The following is a 15,526-nucleotide window of genomic DNA, read 5'->3' on the forward strand; positions in this document are numbered from 1 at the left end:
TTCTTTAAAATACATGTCACAACTTTGCAAATAATCTAGAAATCCTTTCAGCTTTTGAAATGTATCATATCATTTTAATGGCACGGATTCATTTTGTAACTACATCTTAAATATTATACTAACAGTAGTCTACATTCTCTGGGCACATGGAATCTGATTAGAAACATGCAGAATACGAGGAGATACTAAATTTGTGAATTAAAGCTAATGTGTTCACTTGTATGGATAAACAGTATAAAGGCAACAAAGACTCGAATCAAGGAAAACTTTTATTTGTTTTTGGAAGGAGGAGGGTATCATGCATAGGACCCAAGATTTAAGACCTGGACACTAAAGTCAGTGAGTAAGAGAGCACATGTAGGCAAATTTTCCTGGAAAAGCCTATTGTACTTTCTTGCAAGAGCAATTACTCCAGGGCATATATTCATTCGAGAAGAATAATGAATAGAATCATCACCACTATTTAAATAATTTTGTCTTTGACATGCTCACGAAGTTGGATTTATGTAAATGTAAATATGATATGCTACAACCCCAGTGAATTAATTCGCAAATGTTAATTCAACTATTTTTGGAAGGGAAAAACTGAAAATAGTATTGCCTTAGAAACTATTTGAGAATTTCTAGAAATTATCCACGTGAACATAAAATCTTAGAATTTTCCCTAAAAACTTTTAAGAATAGTATGTTGTTTTCAAAGAGACTCTTCAGCATGTGCAGGAAACATAAGTTCAAATTCCTACAATTTCAATACGAGGGCTAAAGAATTTATATTCTCCAATGTGTTTACTAATGAATGTACACCCTTACCACCCCACCCCTGCCATCAGCACGCAGAGGTAACTTTGCCACAACAGATGAAATTTGAGTTTAAACATTTATACTGTAATAAGATCTTAAAATAGTTGGATATATTTTAGGGGAGGGAGTGCTAAAAAAATTTTTTTCTGCTTTAAAAAGACAGCTTAGAGTTTTTTCTTATATAACATTACACAATAGAGGAAAACTTTAATCTTTTCAGACTCCAAGCCAGGGGAATGCTTAAAAATCTTGAGTTATTCCTTGTATTGCAAAGTAACTCTTGATTATGATGATTTTAAGGCAATAAAATATCCAAAGTGTCTTCATATAAAAGTTATATAGACTCACTCATTTTTAGCAAGATTACCAAACATAACTCCTTCATTTCACATATGAAAAAAATTGAGATAACAAATTTACTCACAGATCTAATTGCAAGCAGATCCAGGTTACGAACTCAAATGCAATATATCCATCTTTTTCTGCCAATCTTTCCTCCCACCCCGCCCCCAAGGTTAAAGGGCTGTAATGAGACAACTAACTGATTAATTATGAACAGATAGGTTCAAATACAGTTTTCTATACTGATGTCATTCTTTATACAACTTTATTCATGTAAACACCATTCTCTGTTCTGAGAAAATGCTATTCCTTAACCATTGAGGTAAGGAAAACAACAATAAAATCCATTCGCATCAAAATGGAAACACCCCAACAACAAACAAAAGCACCAGTATAATTAACAGACGACAGAAAGAACTTAGTCCTCTAGGTGAAAAGAAAATTCATATACATCTGACCAATCAATTTTCTAATTCTTAAATGAAAGAGTTAGCTCACGATATCCAGATTAGTCCCTTGAAGAGGCAGCAGGTTAACAAACATGGGATCTCCAACAATGGATCTGTAGTGCAATCTACTTGTTAACAAAATATGGTCTTTTCTAAGTAAACACACAAGAAAGCACATGGGGGATAGTCTTTTCTCCCTCTGGAGGCAGACCAGACTGCATACTAGTGAGTCAAACTTCACAGAGGGTCGGCTCAGAAGCAGAGAGGCTTACTGTGGAAGGCGGCTGGGCACACAGGTTTATCCTGATCGCCTTCAGAAATATCACTGATGTTACAGAAGAAACAATAAAAAGAATAAATCTATACCATCTGGAAAGCTGAAAAGCTGAGATGACCAGAATGCTGAAGAATTTCTGGAAGATATAAAGCACAGGAGCTAAAAATCAACTAGAAGAGGGAGTTACAACCCAATATTTGTAAAAGACTTGTGTAAAAAATAAGTGTTCTCAGAACTGCAGAATAAACCATAAGATCTAAAGTAGCAGGAAGGTCATAAAGGAAATGAGGGAAATGAATGGTAAAGTTTACCTATCGCTAATTTTGAATACACAGCAGCTCCATTTATCCCAACTGCAGGGATATTGTAGGGAACTATATTGTGAAGGCCACAAATATAGTTCTCTACATAAAGTGAGAGGTGTTTCAGGAGAGAACTGGAGTAGGCACTGAGGCCTGAGAAGGGGAGGTGATACCCCAGATAACTTTCTGGCTGTCATAAGAGTGAGGTCTCATATTCAAAATGCAAAGTTTTCCTAATATCCTAAAAGAAGCCCTGGATGGTAATCTAGTATTCATGTCTTTTGAGTAATCCCCTATCACACTACAGAGCTGGCCAGTGTAACCTACAGGATATTGTGGAAGGGAGTATAATTCAGAGGATAGGCCTTGACTTCTCTTGGACCGTCTGTTCTCAAAGAAGCTACGTGCCATGTAGCAAGGATAGTGAGGAAACCCTATGAGGTTCACATAGTATGGAAATGAAGCCTCTTGCCAATAGTAACTTGCCAACCACATGAGTGACCCAGTTTAAATGCAGATTCTCCAGCTCCTGTCAAGTCTTCAGATGACTGCAATCCCAGTTAACATCTTGACTACAACCTCATGCGAGACCAAGAGCCATAACCATCCATCTAAGTTGCTCCTGAATTCCAGACCCAGAGAAACTGAGAAAATAAATGTTTGTTGTTTAGGTCACTACCGGTTGCAACTGTTTTGGAGTAGTTTCCTATGTAGTAAAGTGTTAAGTAATACATCCTTCTTTAGAACTTATTAAAAAAAACACTGAAAGTATCAATAATCCAATTATTGATAGAATCAATCAATTCTAATCACTAAGGACTCTAAAAAAAAAACACAAAAATACACAATCTATAATTACGGATGGGCAATGTAAGCGGAGATGGAAACTCTAAGAATTAATCAAAAGGAAATACCACAAATTGAAAACAATAAAACAGAAATAAAGAATGCCTTTTATACGTTTAACAATGTAGAAATGATCAAAGAAAGGCTGTTTTAAGGGATAGGAGCAAGGAATTGGGAATATTCTGTTATGCGATATTTGTACTACCTATTAAATGTTATTTGAAAGTAGACTTGGATTGCTTATATACGTACACTGTAAACTCTACAGCAACCACTAAAGTTTTTTTTGTTTTTTTCAAAGTATAATTATAGCCGGGGAGAGGAAAAACTAAATTGATTAAAACCAGAGAAGGCAGAAAAAGAGTGGAGGACAAAAACAAAACCAAACAAAAAAACCAAGGGCAATAAACAAAAAATAATAAATGTGGTAGCTATTAATCCAACTATGGCAGTAATGACTTTAAGTGTCAATGGTCTAAATAACTATACCAATTGAAAACCAGAGACTATCAGAGTGGGTAAAAAAACAAGACCCACCTACATGTTACCTATAAGATACCCATTTTAAATATAATAACACAAATTAAAGTACAGAGATGGAGGGTGTTATACACTAATCACAAGAAAGCTGAGGTAACGATATATAATTTTAGATAAATTTCAGAGCTAGAAATATGAAATAAAGAGGGCATTATACAACAATAAAGGACTTAATTTACCAATAAGACATAACAATCCTTAATGTGTGAGCACCTAACAACAGGTCAAAATACATGAGGCAAAAACTGATAGAACTGCAAGAAGAAATTGATGAATCCACTTTACACTTGGAGATATCAACATTTCTCTATCAGTAATTGACAGAAAATCAGTAAGGACCTACCTGAATTGGACAGAACCATCAGTCAGATGAATCTAATCGATAGTTATAGAATGCTGCATCCAACAAGAGTAGTATAAACATTCTCCTCAAGCTCACATGGCACATTCACCAAGTTAGGCCACATTACGGGCCAAAAAACACACTTTATATTTAAATGAATAGAAATCATACAAAGTATGCTCTAATACCATGATGGAATTAAACTAGAAATGACTAACAGAAAGATAGCTAGAAAATCCCATAATACAGAGATTAAAAAACATACTTCTAAATAACACATAGATCAATGAAGAAAAATCAATAATTTTGAATAAAATAAAAATGAACATAGAACTTGCCAAATGTATGCGATGCAGCAAAAGAAGTTCTTAGAGGAAAATTTATAGCACTGAATGCATATATTAGAACAGAAAAAGACCTAAAATCACTAATCTAAGTTTCCACCTTAGGTAACCAGAAAAAGAAAGGCAAATTAAACCCAAAATAAGAAGAAAGAACAAAAATTGAGCAGAGAATAATGAAACTGAAAACAAATCAATCATGAAAACCTGGTTCAGCCTAAATTTAAAACTGATAAACCTCTAGTCAGGCTAATTAAGAACAAAAGATTAAAAAAGAGAAGACGCAAATGACTAATACCAAAAATGACTACTATCCGAAATGAAAGCAAGAGAATCACTACTGATCTTATGGACATTATAATAAAGTAAAATTATAAACTCTATTCTGACAAATTTGATACCTAGATGAAATGGACCAATTCTCTGAAAGACCAAGCTAACAAAACTTATTCAAAAAGCAATAATCTAAATAGGTTTATCTCTATTAAATAAATTAAATCAATAATTAATAAGCTTCCAAAATAGAAAACATGAAGCCTAAATGTTTTTGCTGGTGAACTCTACCAAACATTTAAGGAAGGAAAACTTCAACTCTGTAATTGTTTCCAGAAAATATTATGAAAACTGAAGGAATACTTTCTAAGTCATTTTACGCAGCAAGTATTACCAGACCAAATGTTACAAGAAAACTACAGACCAATCTCTCACATGAATACAGATGCAAAAATTCTCAACAAAATATTAGCAAAGTGAATTGCATAATATATAAAAATAATTTATACAAAGAATAAGTGGGATTTATTCCAGGTATGCAAGGCTTGTTCAACATTCCTAAAGCAATGGATGTGATCTGTAACATCAAAAGAATAAAGAAGAAAAATCATGATTTTATCAATAGACGCAGAAAAAGCATTTGACAAAATCCAACACCCATTTGTGATGAAAATAAAAAGAAATTCAGCAAACTAGGAATAAAAAGGAAGTTGCAAAACAATGGATGGTAATTCAAGAAAAATGTTCCTTACTTTAAAACTAATTCATCGGTTGTTTTTAAAGAATTTCTGATGCTTCAAAAACATTTACATATGGAAGTAAAAAGTTTTTATATTTTATTTTCTTTTGTCAACACTGATCATGGCAATATTCAGAAATCCAACTCTAAGAGGTTGCAGAAAATTTTGGTAATATATAACAAATAAACATAGTATTATTTTAGAAGAGTATTTAATATAATAAAAAGATGTTGGCTATACATTATTTCTTTTAAAAGTACTCGACAAAATTCTATGATACAGCTCTAACACGTTGCATATGGCAGGGTTTAAATCCCTCATAAAAATCCGCTCAGAAAAAACGAAGATTCTCGTGATCCGTACGCAATGTGTTAATAAATGTATAGAAATATAAGTAAACATGACTAAAATTACATATATCAACATCTTAACAAAATTATTTCCAGGGGCAAGGATTACAGATGATTTTCATTTTTCTTATCACTTTTACAGTGAATATATATTGCCTTATTTTGTAACTTTAAAAAATAATCATCTTGCACGAAAATAATCATCTTGCACACTTAAATAAAATAATGTATAATTTGAATATATAAAGTTATCAGTACTGTGGCACTAAAATTTTTAACTTTTAAACATGTCACAGATATAAAATTTGTTTCAACATGAATTTTTTAGATACATGATGCCCACCAGACATGCATCACAGTGGTACTATAAGACTGGACATGATACTAACAACCGAAGTCTAATCAATGGTTACTAGCTGCAACTCAGCTTTTAGAGGAAGTATTTTTGGTATTTTACTCATTATAATTATAAGTTGACATATACAAGCGACATATACACCTAGAAGTGATTATTTAAGAAAGCAACATCAGTTGACATTTCTGGGTCATCTATGTTAAAAAAATGTTTATTTTCATAGATAGTGAAAAGATAAAAGCACATGGGAGAAAGTAAAAATGTACATATATGTGCCACAAGAAAAGCTAATACACTTAAGAACTTCAATCTTGCCAAGTGTGACCTCTACTCTTTGGAAAAATCTCGTACTAATCTTAATTCCTATATTGATCAAGGAAGCAGTAAAAGACTAACATTTTGTTGTGTTTTTATTAGAGGTGAGGAGGGAGATTGGTGGAAGAATGTGAGATTACAGGGAAAAAGAAATTAGGAAAAACTAGCAATCCCAACACAGGCTTGTTTGAACATAAGCACTTAGAGCAGGATTTGGAGTGAAAAGGGGAGGATGAAACTAAAATAAAAGGATGGGAAGCAGCAGTCAATTTCAGATTTCATCTACCTTCTAGTTTACAATCTTTACTCATTATTTTCCCATTTAAGCATTTAGTAAAATGTACAAAGTTATTCAGTCTCCTCAGCTAGTCCTGTCCAAATAGGATAAACATAAAACATCATGGTCACTTAATAACCAGTATTGTAATTTGGGCTAGAACTCATTGACAAACCCATCTCCATAAGACCTGCAGCATTAAAATAGTTAAAATTAAATGGAAGCCTCTATCCCACCCCATCAAAAGATAAGAAGTTCTATAGAGGGTAATATAGGACTCTACACCGGGGGATACCAGGCACAGTAGAAGGTGAGGGTATTATAGATGAAAAAAACTGAATATTGAGATTCCTGAGCTCTTTCTTCACTTGGTTCTCGGAGACTAGCAATCAGGCTTATTGTACGCTGGAGCAGAGTTTCTTATAATAGGCACTACTGATATTTTGAACTGGGCAATTCTTTGTTGTGGGTGGCTGCCTTGAGCATTGAGGAATGTTCAACAGCACCTAGAGCTTCTAGTCATCAGTTTTTAGTTAACAACCCCACTCTGGATAATCAAATGTCTAGACATAGCCAAATATCCCCCGGGGGCTGGGGGGTGGGGTGGGGTGGGGGATCATATTGTCACAGCCAAGACCCAGTGACTTAGAGGAAGACCAGAAAATCTTTCTCATTGGACTCTTACCTGCCCAATAGATAAGGCTTCTAAATACCTAAAATAATGCACATCAGGGCTCCCCACCCCCCAAACTATGCCCCAGCCAGATCTTCCCTCAGTGAGAACCATCAGTAATGACCAAGCCCCAGCCAAGTTCACAGAGACCTGAAATAGCTATCTAATGACCCTTACATAATAAATTTGAACACACAATTAAGGATCACAACAGGGTTAAATATTAGCAACATGAGAGAAAATAACATATAACATAATTCATTTACATACAGTAGGTAAAATACAGGCAAAACTGATCTATATTGTTTAGGAATGCTGACATAAGTGGTTAAAAAAATAGTTGAAATAAAAGTAGAAGGTAATTACCATAAAAATTCAAATTGTGTTAATCTCTGGGAGTGGTGAGGAGGGAGGAAATGGTCAGGAATGGATGGAGGAAGGAGTATGTTTCCAGCACCCGCAATGTTCTAATTCTTGACTTTGGTAGTGATTATAGAGTGTCCACTGTGTATATTCATTATACTGCATATCTATTATTTGTGCAGTTTTTTGCATATTTAGTATTTTACCATGGAAAAAGATTTTTACATTGTTATCTAAGGCATTTTAATTGCTATAATTATTTTTTGTTATAAGGTGGTAAAGACCTGGTTTCAATATAAACAAAATTTTAAGGTACAGGAATCTAGTTTTTATTTCATTTGACAAGATTACTGCACACAGAGAAAGTAGTAAGCACTTGATGCATATAAATAGGGTAAACTGCCAAAACATAAGTAAAACGTGGAAAAGTAGTACCTTTCTTTAGTTGACAGTGTACCCTAAAGGACCCACTACAAAATTAAATAGCAGCAACACAATAAACATGAGGAATTTTAGATTACTGGTCTTAATAAAAACCATACATGAGTGATAACCTTTCAAAGTACCTTTACAAAAGATGGTAACTGAAAGATTGGGATGATTTTAATTAAGACTGTATAAACAGAATGTGAAAAAGAAACAGTGCCATTTTACTAAAATGTTTTACTAATATAAATTCATGAATCTTTTCTTTAATATTTTGAATTAGCTCTGATTTATGAGGGAAACATTACTTCCAGCAAAAACAGGTAGCACTGAGAAACCAAAGGCTCTAAATCCGAGGCTAGCGACCAAGGACACCTAAAACAAAACGCCCATTTAAAAATCTCTCGTTTACACTGTAGAACGTGAAAGCTTTGAAGATGTCCCTTCTCTATCAACTGCAACACTCAATATCAAGGACTACACAAGCCTATATTCCTTTCTGAGAACAGGCATAGACGTTTTTGCAGCAACAACGCAAGAAGACATGGAGGGAAATTCACTCAACACTTCCCAGCTTGCTCCCTCCCTAAAGCCACTCCAGAGATCCCGGGAGGGCAGCGAAGGAAGTAACGGCTGATGGGCTTAATACTCAATATAAGCAACGTGTCTCATCCTATAAGTTGAGAAAATTCACACATAGATTTTGTCTGTCTCTCTCCCTGGACAAGTCCCCTGCTCTTAGCTGAAGAAGCAGTCACCCGAGTCATCTGCAGAGGCTCCAGAGATCCCGTTGCTCTCTTACACCTGGACCTCACTACGACCGAGTGTAGTCGCCACCCAGCCCCAGATCTAGTATCATCAGGACTCCCTGCGCTTGTTGGGGATTCATCCACGAGACAGAAGGAATCCGCCTGGTTTCTGGCCTGCCTGGCCTAGACAAGCCTGCCCCCCTTCTCGCTTCCCAGTCTCCAAAGCCTTCCTTTCCCCCCTTTCGATTCGCCTTTCGCCACTGGCTCCCCTGGTCTTCGTCCTGAGGCCAGCCTACCCCATGTTACCTCTCACAGAAAAGCTTGTCCTTCCCAAGGCAGAGCAGGGATCTAGCCACTGCGGGAATCGCTTCGCAGGATCCCTCCGTCTCGTAGTCCGTTGAGCTTCACCTGCTGCTGCCAACGAAACACCACTACTCCCGGCATGCCTCGCGCACTTACGACTTCTCCCACCCCGCCCACCTCCCGCCCCGACACGTGACCTTATTTCCCTCCGTCCACGCCCACTTCCGTTCCTCCACTTTCTCTTATGAGGGAGGAGGGGGCTGAGAGTGTTGAAGAGTAGCGACTTCCTCCTACTCCCCGCCCCCGCCCCTCTACCCCCTGCTACAATGTCTTCCGGGTCGCGAGCGCCTCGGAGCCTTCTGGGAAACCATCTCATTTCCTCCCCTCCCCCTCCTCTTGCCTTCAACCAACCAGCCTCCCGTCAGAGAGGGACATGCGCAGTAAGTGCCTCCCGTCTCTTCTACCCGAACCCCCCCTCCCCCCCAAGCAGAGAGACCCCAGCAGCAGCAGCAGCTGATGATGAAGAGAGAGGCAGTGGCAGAGGGGGGGCACCTTTTATTTCTATTTTTAAAGGGACAGGACACTAATTTTACCCCACTTCAACCTTGAATTGAGGGGGGTGGGGGGAAGGCGGCTGAGTTCCTTCCCCCACCCTCCAGCCCTGAGACCTGAGAGGGGGATTGAGCCTAAGAGAGAAGGAGAAGGAGTTTCTTCTTCGAAAACCCCCATCCACGACTCCTACCCCCTTATCCCTCCAGTAGCCTCCCTCCCGAGCCCACTCCACCCTCCTCCTCTTTGGCCGTGAGAGGAGGAGAGAAAGAGACCAAAAGCCTCTTAGCAACACAGACCCTTCTCTGCTGCTGTTGCTGCTGCTGCTGCTGCTGCTGTTGCTGCTGCTGCTGCTGCTACTGCTGCTGCTTGGCCCTGGCTGGAGACATCTCACTACACCCAGGAGCAGCCACTTCCCCAGCTCTCCTCCTCCTTCGCCGCCTCCTCCTCCACTCCCCCCCCCTTTATTACCCTTTGTGTCATCCTCCACAGCTCCAGGGAAGGCACTCAAAAGTGGGGGGCAGGAAAGGTAAGTGTGTCTGTGGGGGCTTCATTGCCTTCCTCTGGCTCTGACTTTAACTCCGGGGCAACAGTAGCACCAAACCACATACGCAGTGGAGCTCCGGGGTGAGGAGGGGGTGGTGCTGGGGGGGGCGAGTGAAGGAGGGGTTGGAGTGGGGAGGGGTGTGTGAGGTGGGTGCCCATCCTGTCAGAGGAGGAAGGGCACTTTTATTTTTATTTGCTGTTGTCAAAAGTGGTTTCTCTCCTCCAGCTAACATCTGATTGTGTCTTGCTCCAGTGGGGGAGAATACAAAAACAACCCCCTCCTTCCTCCAATGAGGCGCCAGGGAAAGAGACAGAAAGAGACACACTTTCTAGATGTCACTTAAAAAAAATTTATTTGGAGAGCTTTTTTCCTATTTCTCCAGGAAAAGCTCCACTCCATTTGTTTCTGAGTGGGAAAATGTCGGGATCTGGATTGTATTGGAACTGCTTATCCATTTGTAGACCTGAGTGTTTTTCCCTTTTTGGTTCTGTATGTGATTTGGATATTGACTTCAGTGTTGGAACAGACTTGATTAGTTTTTGCTTTCTGGGTTTAATTTTCCTTTTTCGTTTTGTCTGACTTGCATAGAAAATTTCAAATTTTTAGTTGATAGAGGCCTTTGGTTAGGTTTTGACTTGTATTATTGCCTTATTTTGTTAAATGTTTCATATATCAGCATATAAAGTTCAAAGCTTAAAATGCTTAAAGTTTAAATGCTGCTGGTATTTGTCTCTCTCTACATACGTTCATAATGTTTTCCATAAGATGAGAATATTAGCTATTTCATAATTAATCTGGGTATTTTTCTAATCTTTGTAACTTGTCTGAACAAGTAATCCCCATTGAAAACTTTATGTTGTTCTGGCTTCATGGAAGGCCAAACCTCTCCATCAATAGTTTGCTGGGTTGGTACCACTTTCAGTTTTAACTGAATTATTTATTTACTGTTGTAAATTGAGATGAGTTTTTCATCTCTTGGGGTACTGAACCAAATTGCTCACTATATATGAAAGGAGACAAATTTCTAAAATACGTTTTCATGACTCAAAGAAATCATGAAGTTATAGTTATTATATTCACTGTAGTTAGATATAAATTGAAAGATAAATCCAGCTTTAGGTTTATACAATAACAATTTTGACAGAAATCACTATTCTCCATTTTCACATGGTATATTCTTAGTGAATGGCTTTCAAATTCAGTGCTGCATTTTATTTCTCAAATGGTATAAAGTATGTTTCTTAAATAGGCCTTTTATTAGGGCTTACATTGGAGAGTGGTATTTTGTTTCATACATACATTTCTTTATCTTTTCCTCAAAGATGGATGCACACATTCATACACACACACACACACACACACACACACACCTCTCTCTCTCTCTCTCTCTCTCTCTCTCTCTCTTTCTCTCTTTCTGTGTGTGTGTGTCTCTCTCTCACACCCTTTTTTGTTACTGCATTGGAATCTCTGATCCCATAATTTATGTCAGCAAAAAATATTCTTCTGTAAAGCAGCAATTTTGTGATCAGACTGGTAATATGAAAACAGCAATTTGATCAACTAGAAAGGATTGAAGAAAAATCTAGAAGGATATATGACATAAATATTATAAAGACATGAAAATACTTTTATTTATTTTTTATTTTCTTGATGTTAAAGCCAAAACATAGTGTGCTTATATTTTAGTGGCAAAAAAACATTGCATATGTAGAAACTTGTTCTGTAAAATTGTAATTATCAACTGTGTGCAAAAGTGGGGATTTACACACAGGAAAAAAAAACGCTGTGTAGCAGTAAACAATATGGTCTTATTTCTCTCCTCTCTGTTATAAATTTGAACAGTTTCTTACCTTTCTCTGAGGTGTAAATGGTGCTTTTAAGCAGAAGTCTGTGCCAAGTTCAAGTTTTTCTCTCAACATCAGTACTACAATTGCAGGTCTACCTAGGATTTCTTGCCCTCCCCTTAATACATCTGCAACCTTAACACAGAGATAGAAAGTGGAACTTAGTGAAGAAATCAATTTTTAGTAAAGGTAGTTGTGTAGATAATTGGGGTGGTAGTTGCCCAGCTGAGTGAAGATTTAGTCTTGAGCATAATACCTTTACTTACTTGGTTTTCCTTTGAAAACATTCCAGTATCCTACCACCCCCAGGGTTACCGTAAATGGTTTGAAGTTCCAGACTTCCTCTACGTTGGATAATGATTTACAATTAGAAAACCTTTTATTTTTATTATGACTTATTTTTTTAAGTATTAAAATATATTTTATGACTAATTTTCAGCTAGGTGATATCTTGGAGTCACTTAATCCAACTTTTCATTTTCCATATTGCTGAAGTGCCAAGAGTTTGAGGAACTTGCACAAGGTTCCAAGGCCTATAAATGGGCAGAACATGGACCAGAGAACTCAGGTCTCTTGTCATTCACTCTGCTACACTACCTCATTTTCTTTTGTCAGAAATAAAACTATCACTTACAGTCCTTTCTGTGTATAGCACTTAAAGGTCTTATATGGAGGCATATGCTTCTAAGACTGTTAAGGTAAATAGCTTTAAATCCATAATTTTGTCTATTTATAACTCAATAATTTGTTGTTGATTTTTTTTTAAAGAGGTGGATTATTACTATTTTAGTAATTATTTTAGCAGCCTCTAATGCTTATTTTTTTCCCTACACTTCCAATTAATCAGTAAATATACTTCTAATTCTTGTATTAAGGACCATATATATAAGAAGAATGCATATTGTATTATAAATGTTTATTGTGAGTCTTGCTCTATGAATTACTTAAGGGTAAAGATTTTTGTCTTGTTAGCATTTTTATGCCTCACAGAACAATGTCTGGTGCACAGAGTAGGTCCTACTGATTGTTTGTCATAACTGATACTTGAGTTAGGTTTATGTGAATTTCTTTATTCCCATATTTTAGATTCTTTTCCTTTACTCCTTTCTTCTTTCCTCCCTGCTACAATTTTTGTTGTTGTTTTTACTGTGGCTCTCACTTTTTCTAATCGCCAAATTAAATCCTGTTAACAGTATAGTACTCATAATAAATAAAAACATATTCCCCTCTAATTCTTGTACAGGAGGCAATTTGACATAAGTGATATATTTTAAATAAGGGGTGATCAAAAAATTCCAATTAAAAATGTACTAGCAAATGTTCAGGGTACACTTAACTTTCATTTTACTGAGTGGTGCAGTAGGTTGTTGGAATGATTAGGCTTTTACCAGCTCTATAAAGCAACTGTTACTTAGGTGACATGTTTCCCTGACTTTGTTTTTTTGGTCCTTACCCAGACAATTACCAACTTTCCAGTTTTCTATGGATATGAAGATTTACTCCTAGTCATCAGTGGGACCCCATGAAGTCAGCCAGAAAGCCTATGTCCAACTTATGTATCTTTGCAAACTTGTCTGGATTTTGAATGTATGTGCAAAATAGATTGTACTTAGCTATTCATTAAACATCTATTGAGTATCTACTGTCTGTCAGGCACTGTGCTAGGCATCTGAGAAAGAAGGATGGTCCCTACAATTAATGTGAAGAGATATCTTAATTGTATTCCAGAAGCATATTGGTCATATCTTTATTTTGATGTTTCTACCTAAATAAATTTTATATTAACTAAATGGATACTGTTAGGTGGAAAAAAATGTATGTTTAAGAATGATATTGCTGTATTTTATTAAAATAGAAAAATATAAAGAAAAATTTTCCACTTAATACTGTATTCTGGAGATTTCTATTCTGTATATAATTCACTAATTTTAAACCATGAAAATAGTCTATGTGACTATCCTTGCTAGTATTTTATTGGTATATACTTTTATTTGAAGATGACCAACACTGTTCATTAAAGTATCTCTTATTAAATTATTGCAAAAAAAAAAAAAAAAAACCTTTCCCAACTTAAACTGTTTTCCTCAAATGTAACGTTTTTTTCTTTTTATATCTCATACAACAGTTTATCTTTCGTGGTTCATTGGAAGACATTATACTTTATCATTCTCAGATTTTAGTTAGCGTGTTTCTCCCGAAAATAAGACCTAACCGGAAAATAAGCCCTAGCATAATTTTTAAGGATGACATCCCCTGAACATAAGCCCTAATGCATATTTTGGAACAAAAATTAATATAAGACCCGGTCTTATTTTTGGGGAAACACGGTATTTTCTACCATAGTTTAAGCTGACAGTATGATTTAATTATCATTGAATAATTATAGTATATACTATATAGGAGTTTTGGAATTTTTAATGTGTACTCAATATATTCTTCCAAGATCCTCATAAGAAACTTCCCAGTTCTAGTATAAATTAGTTGCAATGTTTAGTCCCTATAATGTGATATTGTTTATATAACTTTAGTATAATGAGTTGCAAGTTTCTTAGTAGGTAGTTTCAGAAACAAAGACTACTGTCTTGTTCCTCTCATGGCTTTCATATGTAATTTAAAAGTACATTAGAGAGAAAGAGATTCCCTAAATTTCCTGTGCCCTTTTAAAATATACCTTTTAGAATAATACTGATTTATTATTTAAAAGGAAGGGATCCCTTGCTTGTACCGTATCTTATGAAGACATATAGACTTCTCATGTTCAATTCTGATCTCTTTCACATTCATTCTTAATTTTCTATTTTAGTAATAGTCACAGTTACTATTTATTATTATACGTGCCTAGCACTGTGATAAATATATCAATCACAGTTAGTCCTTGCAGTTGCCTGGTGAACTTTGTAACATTGACCCCATGTTACAAATGAGGAAACCAGTTACTGACAAAACAGCATTTTATTATATAGCAGCAGAATATCACTGTAAATTCATGACACTTTCTGATTCAAAACATAGTCACAATAAAAAATTTTATCAGTAAGTACTCTGATAAACATTAGTAAAATCATGGCCCCAGTAGTTTATTGATAGAGTGAAGGAAGATTTCTAAAAGTTTTCAAGGACAGAAAAACAACCCAATCCTTTATAAGAAACATAGATGCAGACCAGTATACAACTTGAAATAAAATATACATAATCAATCTTCTCTTTTGCATGGCAAAAATGACACTTAGGCCTTCTACATATTAAACTTCTTATATTTTTCATGGAGTTACATTAGCATTTTTCTACATGATGTTTGGAGGTTCCAACAGTTTGTGACCCAATGAACATTTACTATTTAAATTTTTATATAACTCTACGGATAGTGGAAACCTCTAAACAAAGGGGAGTTTATATTGCCTAGTGCTTCAGTGTGTATACACATACCTTGTGGACCCTCTACGTATCTTGCAATATTTTCATAATTAATTAATAAACTTAATAGAATTAAGTTTAATGTACTCTTTTTTTTAGTACTCCTT

General features: G+C 36.0%; 2 protein-coding genes across 18 annotated transcripts in view; one reads left to right on the plus strand and one right to left on the minus strand.

Annotated features, from left to right (window-relative positions):
• The window catches only part of ORC4 (origin recognition complex subunit 4), a 69,622-nt gene extending 59,514 nt beyond the window's left edge, over window positions 1-10,108 (minus strand). The window contains exon 1 of one of the 3 annotated variants that reach the window (XM_074336008.1): window positions 10,086-10,108. The gene's annotated coding sequence lies outside the window, so the exon portion shown is untranslated. Of the gene's footprint in view, window positions 1-9,068; window positions 9,231-9,913; window positions 10,044-10,085 lie in introns of those variants that run through there. The other 2 variants (XM_074335999.1, XM_019737417.2) reach the window with 2 other exon arrangements.
• The window catches only part of MBD5 (methyl-CpG binding domain protein 5), a 372,589-nt gene continuing 366,524 nt past the window's right edge, over window positions 9,462-15,526 (plus strand). For 11 of the 15 annotated variants that reach the window (XM_074335934.1, XM_074335930.1, XM_074335937.1 and 8 more), the window contains exon 1: window positions 10,011-10,143. The gene's annotated coding sequence lies outside the window, so the exon portion shown is untranslated. Of the gene's footprint in view, window positions 9,506-10,007; window positions 10,144-15,526 lie in introns of those variants that run through there. The other 4 variants (XM_074335952.1, XM_074335923.1, XM_074335956.1 and 1 more) reach the window with 3 other exon arrangements.

The sequence above is a fragment of the Rhinolophus sinicus genome, linkage group LG01 (genome assembly GCF_036562045.2).
Source record: "Rhinolophus sinicus isolate RSC01 linkage group LG01, ASM3656204v1, whole genome shotgun sequence".
Taxonomy (NCBI): domain Eukaryota; kingdom Metazoa; phylum Chordata; class Mammalia; order Chiroptera; family Rhinolophidae; genus Rhinolophus; species Rhinolophus sinicus.